The 10,349-nt window shown below is 34.2% G+C and overlaps 1 long non-coding RNA gene across 1 annotated transcript; it reads left to right on the forward strand.

Moving 5' to 3' along the window:
• The first annotated feature begins 3,254 nt into the window (after positions 1 to 3,254).
• LOC125371082 lies at positions 3,255 to 8,144 on the forward strand. The gene is made up of 3 exons (XR_007217288.1): positions 3,255 to 4,375; positions 7,119 to 7,579; positions 7,666 to 8,144. It is a non-coding gene; the product is annotated as an uncharacterized LOC125371082 (long non-coding RNA).
• Positions 8,145 to 10,349: the final 2,205 nt, after the last annotated feature.

The raw sequence follows: 10,349 nt of genomic DNA on the forward strand, positions 1-10,349 counted from the left end.
ACTATCAAAAAAGAAATTCTTTCGATAGTTTTATGCATTTCAAAATTCCAAAGTGACTTTTTAAATCAAAAATTTCTTTTAAGGATTGATTGTAAATCCGCGAAAGAAGTATTACAAAAAGATGTTCAAAATATAGCTTCAAAATAGATTTTTGCCAGATGGCAAGCCATTCTTTCTGTTTTTGATTTTAGAATCAAATACATAAGAGGAGATTCAAATTCAAATCCAGACTTTCTAACCAGAGAGTTCCTTCAAAAACAGGAGTGACAATGCCAAGAAAATCAAGAGCAAAAGACAAAGAGGAAAAGCCAACAGCAAATACAAAAGCTGTTCAAAGCCCGAAAAAGGAGATTTTACCCTCCTCTTCAAAGCCTATCAGAACCTGGACTGAGATCATCCAAGAAAAAATAAAAGAAGACCCAGCCCAAAAGTAATTCCATATTCAGGAGTGGCTTGCACATCAAACTCCCGAATTTTTAAAGATGGTCGAAGAATATTCAAAACAAGTACCAAGGACTGAAGTTCAACCAAAAACTTCTCCAAAGTCGTCTTCCTCTTCAAACAAAGGTAAAGGTATACTCTCTATCCCTTTTCCAAAACCTGAGATAGAAATTTTTCCTCAAAACCTATCTCAGAGCTCTCAAAGTATTTCAAAGCCTAACTCACAAGAAATAGTTTTGTCCCAAACAAAACTTTTCAAAACCAATGAGTATATAGAAAAGCAAAATTTTTAAAGCATTTTAACTATTGAGGAAGGATTCTGTACAGAAAGCCCCTCAAAACTAGTTTCTAAAATTTTCCCTCCATGATGGTACTTTAAACCTTGGAATAAATCAAAACCCCAATCTTACTACCAGTCTATCCTTGAGGTAACTAGTTCTGCAAAATTCAAATACTTCAAAAAGTATAAAGATCACAAAGACCCTGCATATTCCACATGCACCATCCAAAGAATCCTTCACCCTTCAGATTGGGGAATGGATTTACATTCACCAAGATCTTTTCCAACCTCCCTCCAAAGTACCTACCCTTCAAATCTAAATACTTCTTTCAACTATTGTGATTACCAACAAGCTTGGTTTAATACCTTTCTTTTACACAATGAAGGACAAAGCCATTCTTGGCTTTTTTACTTCGACACAAGCACAATCCAAACTTCAAAAATCCCATATTGGTTTAAACAACGGTGGAATTTTTATGGCAATGTTCCAGAGACCATAATTCCAGAAGTTCTACCTTTATTTAATCTATTCAAAGCTCACTACAAACCCAATAAAATAGAAAGACGTTTTCCTCCCTTACTTCTATTTTGTTCAAACTTTTTTCTCCCCTGGGTATGTGTATGGTATTTCCATTTCAACCACACAGCAGATGGAGAAATCATCCTTGCCCGAAGATTCAAAGTCAAATGGTGGGATAAATTCAACCACCAAGAAAATTTATCTCTAAAGATGGTACAAAGTTTTCTTTCAAAAAACAGCTTCTTGCCACCTCCAAAAGAACAAACCACTTTCCTGGCACAGAAGTCTTTCATTATTCCAAAGCTAGTGGTGGCTCAAACAGAAGAAGATTTCTTACAATTGATCAAACAGTTGTCAGAAACCGCCTCTTCAAAAGGAAAATCTAAAGCTTCATCTTCCTCTTCCAACACCAGCTCAGCAGCAATTGATCTAGATGGTGACTCGAATGAAGATGACTGTTTTGGAATATTTAAGCCCATTAAATGATATCTTTGTAAAGCCCTTGGGTTGAAAACCAGAAATGGCAGCCCAAGACAATTCTGCAATGGGCCAAATGCCTAAAAAAAAGTCTTTAAAAGAAAAGAAAATAGACAAAAGACTCTGCACCTTTACTTTTTTAAAGAAAAAGATTCCTCAATGATGAAGCGTGGCAGACAATTCCTGCAAAAGACGTGGAGCCCCTCATTCCATTATCAAAAGCATACAAAAGACGTGGAGCCCCTCACTCCATTAGGAAGAGCATCCAAAGTAAGAATTATTGAGCCTCAAGACTGAAGACCTCTATAAATAGAGGAGCTACCAAAGAAGAAGGCAGACTGAAAAATAATAAGAAACTCTTGTATTCTTCAGGTCATACCATTAGAAATATAGCGAGAAAAAAGAGTTTGAGAGTGATAGTAAGAAACCATCTTCCCTTTGCTCTTGTATTCAACTACTCTTGTAAGTTATATTTCTTTTGTTTAAAGCTTTCATTTTAAAGCTAGCTTTTATTTCAAGTTTGTATATTTGTTCATCCATCAATATGAATTTGTTATTTTAATATTATTTTTCCCTATTTTCCCATTTTTATTTTAGATCTAACAAGTGTATGCTCTATGCTTGCCTCGTCTGAGGATCTTGCACACCAGAAACTTGTTAGGATATATATATATATTTTGCAGTATAAAATTTGTTGAGATGTGTAACTAAATTTTGACATAAATGATTTTTGTTTTGATATGTGTATATACGAAGTTCAAGTTTATGTGCAATTCTATTATTTTTTATTAACTTATTAATTAATAAATTACATTCCTTATTAAAAAATAACTCTAATTCTATAAAATACTTTTAATTATAATTCTAATATTATATTAAGAAAAAAATTAATTTTCTAATTAGACAAGAATTCTAATTCTAAAAATAATATTTAAATATTTTTAATATTCTTATAAACTAATAAATTAATTTCTAATTCTACAGTAATTTTTAATCCTAAAAGATAGTAATAATAATTATATTTATAGTATTAATTTATATAATTATAAAATTAATTAATAAATAATTTTTATGTTATTACACTTATAAAATTATTTTTAAAAACCAATGAAATTCTTGAAGAAATTAAAAAAATCTAAGATTATTTAATTTATTTTTAGTTTTAAAATATTAAAATTCTATTAAATTTCATCAATAAATTCTATTACATTATTATTTATGATTAAAATAATTAAATTCATACTTTTTAATTTGAAAATTTTCAAATTTATGTAGTGAGTGTAAAATTATTTGAAATATTTGAATGCCTCCTTTTTAGTTTTAATTTAAATATAATATTAGAAACATTATTGGAAAGTCAGATGTCAGATATTTAATCTTTTACTATCTTTCTCCATATATACTATAAACAAACAGTCATTTTGGCTTGTGAACTTTTATTCAACGAAAAGTGGTGCAGGTAGTAAGATCTAGTTAAGTAATAAAACTATTAGCTTACTCTTAGCTATTGAAAAAATTTTATGCTCTTGTGGTGGATTTTTCTTTTATATGTAGAATCACTTCTGCTTCAAGCTCTACTAATTTTGAAAGTTCAGAGATAATGAAAATAGGAAATACTAAAGAAATTATAATAGAAAATTTTAGAAAATAAATAGATGATTGAAAAATATTCAAAATACTAAGGACGACAAAAAATTACCTAAAATTATGAAAAGCGCGCTTTGCTTTCTGAAAGGAGGCGTTGGGCCTCCAACGGCTCCAGCCACGTGGCTATGATGGGATGGTTGATATCTCAAGAGTTACTGACATCGCATTAATTGCAAAAACTACATCCGCGCCATAATAACGCCCTCATGCTTGCCTTATTTGCGCCAAGAAGCGCCCTCGCGCTATCTTCTGCCAATTTCAGTCTCAAGCTCTAAGATGAAGCGCCCTCGCGCTTCTTGAAGCTTTGACACTTTGACTGCCAGGTGTCATGATGCAATTGGTGAGATGTCAGGTGAACTTTTCAACATATTTGTAAAATTTTGGTCATACGAAAAGCGCCCTCGCGCTTTTTGGGTGTTCTTACAAGACTTGCTTTAAAGCTTAAGGATCTTATGTCTTTTCTTGGTTCCTTTAGTGCTATGTCATATAGACACTCAAACATGAGATTACCAATGTTCAATTTGGATATTAAGTTCAAAATAGAGATCAGTTGCACCTTAGCTCAACACCTAACTCTCTTCTAAATTCTTTTATCCTTCTTGAAGTTCTTGTATGTATCATACCTCAATTTATTTCCACAATTTGAGGTGACCAATTCCACCCCCTTCTTAGATCCAAGAGACAACAAGTGGTATCAAAGCTAAAACACTCTTCTCAGTTCTACCTCCATTGATGCCTACATTGTCTGGTACACCATTTACAGTTAGATTCGCATCCCATAGCGATTCTGGGTCGACATATAGTCGCCTACGAGTGCACTTGCGCAATAATGTGTAAGCAATATGTAATTTATTTTATAATGTATCTGTTTTATAAATATTTATTTATTTATTCATATGCACTAACATGTATTATGTTTTATATGTTTTGTTGCAAGTTGTAGCCATCTAGGTCTTCCTCATGCAAGATTTGGAAGATTTTGAGGAGAAGATAGACGCAAAAGGGATCAGGTGGAAGTCAGTTTCTAAGAAAACTAAGGACTTCTACTTACAAGAGTAGTAGAATACAAGAGGAAGGGTTTTCTCTCTCTTTTTCTCACTCACTCTCTTTTCAATATATTTCTATAGTAGAACTTGAAGAATACAAGAGTTTCTTATGATTTTTCAATCTGCCTTCTTCTTTGATGGCTCCTCTATTTATAGAGGTCTTCAGCCTTTGGCTTCAATAATTCTTTCTTTGGATGCTTTCGATAATGGAGTGAGGGGCTCCATAGCTTTTTTGAAAAGAAGTAGGAATTGTCTGCCATGCTTCATTATTGTGGAGTCTTCATCATTTTCTTTTTTTAAAAAGTAATGGTGTAGAGTCTTTTATCTTTTTTCTCTTTTGAAAAGACTTTTTTTTAATTTTTTTATTGGGTATTTGGCCCATTGCAGAAAATTAACATGGGCTGCCATTTCTGGTTTTTAACCAAAGGGCTTTACAAGGATATCATTTGATGGGCTTAAATATCCCAAAACAATCATCTTCATTTGAATCACCATCTAAGTCAATTGCTGCTGAGCTAGTGCTAGAAGAGGAAGATGAAGCTTTAGATTTTCCTTTTGAAGAGGCGGTTTCTAACAACTGTTTGATCAATTGTAGGAAATCTTCTTCTGTCTAGGCCGCCGCTAGCTTTGGAAGAATAAAAGACTTTTGTGCCAGGAAGGTAGTTTATTTTTTGGGAGTTGGCAAGAAGCTAGTTTTTGTAAGAAAAATTTGTACCATCTTTGGGGATAGTTTTCTTGGTGGTTGAATTTGTCCCTCAATTTAAATTTGAACCTTCGGGTAAGAATGGTTTCTCCATCTGCTGCTTGGTCGAAATGGAAATACCACACATATACCTATAGGATGAAGAAGTTTAAACAAAATAAAAGCAAGGGAGGAAATCGTCTTTCTATTTTGTTGGGTTTGTAGTGAGCTTTGAACAGATTAAACAAAGGGAGAACCTCTAGTATTATGGTTTCTGGAACGTTACCATAATAGTTCCACCATTGTTTAAACCAATATGGGATTTTGGAAGTTTGAATTGTGCTTGTGTCGAAGTAGAAAAGCCAAGAATGGCTTTGTCCTTCATTTTGTAAGAGAAAGGTATTAAACCAAGCTTGCTAGTAATCCCAGTAGTTAAAGGTTGTATTGAGGCTTGAGGGGTAGGTGTTTTGAATGGAGGTTGGAAAAGATCTTGACGAGTGTAAATCCATTCCCCAATCAAAAGGGTGAAGGATTATTTGGATGGTGCATGTGGAATAAGCTGGATCTTTATGGAATCCTTCACCCTTCTGATTGGGGAATGGATTCACACTTGTCAAGATCTTTTCCAACCTCCCTCTAAAACACCTACCCCTCAAGCCTCAATACAACCTTTAACTACTGGGATTACCAGCAAGCTTGGTTTAATATCTTTCTCTTACAAAATGAAGGACAAAGCCATTCTTGGCTTTTCTACTTCGACACAAGCACAATTCAAACTTCCAAAATCCCATATTGGTTTAAACAATGGTGAAACTATTATGGTAACGTTCCGAAAACCATAATACCAAAGGTTCTCTCTTTGTTTAATATATTCAAAGCTCACTACAAACCCAACAAAATAGAAAGACAATTCCTTCCCTTGCTTTTATTTTGTTCAAACTTCTTCTTCCAATGGGTATGTGTGTGGTATTTCCATTTCGACCAAGCAGCAGATGGAGAAATCATTCTTACCCGAAGGTTCAAAGTTAAATGGTGGGACAAATTCAACCACCAAGAAAAACTATCCCCAAAGATGGTACAAAGTTTTCTTACAAAAACTAGCTTCTTGCCAGCTCCCAAAAAACAAACTACCTTCCTGGCACATAAGTCTTTTATTCTTCGAAAGCTAGCGGCGGCCCAGACAGAAGAAGATTTCCTACAATTGATCAAACAGTTGTCAAAAACCGCCTCTTCAAAAGGAAAATCTAAAGCTTCATCTTCCTCTTCTAGCACCAGCTCAGCAGCAATTGACTTAGATGGTGATTCAAATGAAGTTGACTGTTTTGGGATATTTAAGCCCATCAAATGATATCCTTGTAAAGACCTTAGGTTGAAAACCAGAAATGGCAGCCTATGTTAATTTTCTACAATGGGCCAAATACCCAGTAAAAAAAAAAAGTCTTTTCAAAAGAGGAAAAAGACAAAAGACTCTGCACCATTACTTTTTTAAAAAAGAAAATGATGAAGACTTCACAATAATGAAGCATGGCAGAGAATTCCTGCTTCTTTTCAGAAAAGCTATGGAGCCCCTCACTCCATTATCGAAAGCATCCAAAGAAAGAATTATTGAGGCTAAAGGCTGAAGACCTCTATAAATAGAGGAGCTATCAAAGAAGAAGGTAGACTGAAAAATCATAAGAAACTCTTATATTCTTCAAGTTCTACCATAGAAATATATTGAGAGGAGAGTGAGAGTGAGAAAAAGAGAGAGAAAATCCTTTTTCTTGTATTCTACTACTCTTGTAAGTTGTATTTTTTTGTTTACAGCTTTCATTTTAAAGCTTTTATTTCAAAGTTTGTATATTTATTTATCAATAAAAATTTGTTATTTTCATTCTACATTGTGGTGCATATTTAATAACAAGTGTATGCTCTGTGCTTGCCTCGTCTGAGGATCCTGCACATAAGAAACTTGTTATTGTCTATCCTTATATATATATATATATTATGTCTACCTTATAATTCGTTGTATTTTTGCAAAAGTAGTGCTTGTGGGAGGAAGTGGTGATGCCCTTCGAGAGGCGTGGAAATAGAAAGCTACAACTCAATGTCGTGATATGATATGCGAGCTAAAGAGGGGGGCAAGAAGTTGGAGATTGTGGAACCAGAAGCTTCGAAGAGATGGCAACATGAATAGAACACGCTTAAAGCTAAGCGGATATCGGAGCAGTATTCTCAGAATCCGTTGTCACACACTTCTAATGGCTTTGGACCATCTATGCATACAGGAGGCACAGCTACCCATCATGAGCATGGGAAACGAGTTATAACTTTTATTATTTGAATTTCTCTAATACAATATATATTTTGATCACTTATATTCACTTTCTATTAATCATGCGCAATCACTAGGACGCCCACCTATTGCTCCAAAGTTGTTTCTACACACCCACACCAAAAAGGGTGACGACCAGACTTTTGTAGACTCGAAGTCTAAAGCTGTTCATGTATGGTAGCTTACTTAATGTAAATTATCTTTAATTCTATTTTTTAATTTATTGACATGTCTTGAATTGTTCCACTCAATTTTTAGGATACGTATCAGACGAGGAGAGAGCAGCTTACACAAACTTCTGAACCATGGATGACAATTCTTTATTTGTTAAGGTTGTCGGCAGCGAAAAGAAGAGTCGAGTCTGCGGTCTCGGCTCGCAGGCTTCTGAGTTTTATCATTGCGGTTTTGCCTCTTCTTCAGTGACATACCATCTTAGTGGTAGTATAGGTTCTACCGAGCTTCAAGACTTGAAAATGAGGGTGTCTGAGTAGAATGTGCAGTTGTAGGAACAGAATTTGCAGATTCAGAAGCAGAATATGCATATTCAAGACTTATAGTAGCATTTGCAAGACCTTGCCCGTCAGATCTAAGAGATACGCTCAGGTTAGCCTCAGCCTCAACCTCAGCCCTTTCCCCAATCTCCTAATGACGATGAGTCACCACTCATTAATTTATTTTTGACATTTAGACTGTATTACAACTTTCAACACTATTTTTTTATATCATTGTAATATTTATGTCTCACACACTTGTTTACTTTTCTAATTTTTTTAATATACAATTAACTTTTACAAGAATTTTACACTTTGGTAATAATTATTCAATAAAATTATTTAGGTGTACATAAAATTAAAATAAAGTTATTATATTTTACATTTAGCAATTTCCCGACAGATTACTGACGAAATTATTATCATAAGTACTAAAAATCTAAATATAGACTTTGGATATTATTTTCTTTTTTCTAAAATAAATTTAATAAAGTACCAACAGTTTACCATCAAAAGATAACCATCACTAAATGTCCAATTTACTGACAGATTTTCGTCAGTAAATTGTCTCCAATTAACAAAAAGGAAGGCACTTCAGCGACAGTCTTACTGAGCAATTAGCGATGGTTATTGCCGTTGGTAATTTACCGACAATCTGGTATTCCGTAGGTAAATAATTATCGACAATAAAATTATAGATGAATTATTTTTTATAGTAATATGTTAGTATTTGTGTTTAATGACAGTTTGTCTTCCATTATCGACGGTATTTTTCGTCGATAAATTGTCAATTTTTTGTATTGATGAGACTAAGTTTGCGTGCCTTTTCTCTTCAAGTTTTCTTAATTCTTGTCAAATTTTTAAAAATCGCGATCACGATGGATAGGCATGGTTGCGAAAATAGGTGAGAATTGAAGCTTTGCCTATATGGTGATTCTCCTCATTTTCACGATAGTGACCCTAGCAATCACAGTCGCGAAACTAGTCAAATTACCCATTCTGATAGAAATTCAAAATTCACGGTTGCACTCCTTGATCACAATCGCGAATACCACAACTTCTGTAAATTTCTTTTATCGTTATTTTAAACAATTTACAAGAAGTTATACCTCTTAAATGATTTTTCATTATTTTTTCAACAGTTTTGTCTACAAATACACCCTCTAGTAGCTCCCATACACACTTTAACATATTCTTACTCTACAAAGCAAACTTTCTCTTTCAAAGCATTTCCTCAAAGTTTTCTTCTCTACATCTTTATCACCGCATCTCATTCTCTCATGGCTTTAAAGAAAGAAACATCTCAAGGCTACAAGGGCAACGGTAATGCCCTATACGAAGATGTCCTTACCTCCTATCTAAATATATCAACAAGAATGAAAGGTACAAGTCAAGAGGCAAGAAGCAAGTACAAGATTCTTGCAAAGAAGAAGTTTGAAACTTCAAGAGCTCCTCTCAATGCTGACCTTAGAAAATTTAGGATCTATGATGATGTCCTTAAGCATGTTAACAATATCTAAATGGAGAAACTTGTATATCCAAGCATGGGTGGTTACAAGGAACTCACCTTGGAGTTCTTGAGTTCATTGTATGTAAGCAAGAGACAAGGAGTAGAACTTGGCTGCTTGGCACCTCCTTCAATCTATTTGATCAAAAGCTCTCCTTACAAGAAGTGAACTTGGTGCGATCTTTAACTTCCAAGAGGAAGGAGTCACCGCTCTAGAAGATCTCTAAGTAAGTTTGGTCTTTTTTTGGAAATAAATCTCTTTTGAAACAAAATTAGACAAAAGATCCCGTGCTAAATATCTTAAATCTCTTCTTCATTAGACCCTTCATAGGATCATCACCCTTACTATTCATGAAGGGTGTGATGACAATGAGAAAATCACCCAAAAAGATCTATGCATTCTTTATTGCATGATCCACAACAAACCAATCCAATTAATTTACTTTTTTGTTGACCACTTTATCCATCTCTCCAAATCTTTCCATAGATGCATCTTGGTTTCATCTTATGTTTTCATGATTGCAAGCTACTTCAAACTCCTTACCCCCACCAACCTTGTCTTCTTGAAATACCCATTACCAATGAGCACCAACTACATTACCATTCAATACTTCCTATACTCCAAAGTGATAAAAAAAAAGGTGATGACTCTTTATAAGTAATCTTAGGTGCTAGTGTCTTCTCCTCCATGGAACAAGCAAGGGAGAAGAAAAGAGTAAGGTTGCACATTGAAGAGGGTGAAAAGGAAGAAGAAGATGGAAGAGACAAGGAATGAAGAAGAGAGGGTCGAGCAAGAAATGGATATCTCTCAAGGAAGGATCACGCTAAGGGACAAACTGATAATCTTTATGACCAAGCAAGCCAAAAAGCTTGAAAAGTTTTATAGACTTCTTAAGTATGTCCATGAGGATCTCATATCAAATTTGGTGCTAATTGAGTATACT

The sequence above is a fragment of the Ricinus communis genome, chromosome 1, assembly GCF_019578655.1.
Source record: "Ricinus communis isolate WT05 ecotype wild-type chromosome 1, ASM1957865v1, whole genome shotgun sequence".
NCBI lineage: Eukaryota > Viridiplantae > Streptophyta > Magnoliopsida > Malpighiales > Euphorbiaceae > Ricinus > Ricinus communis.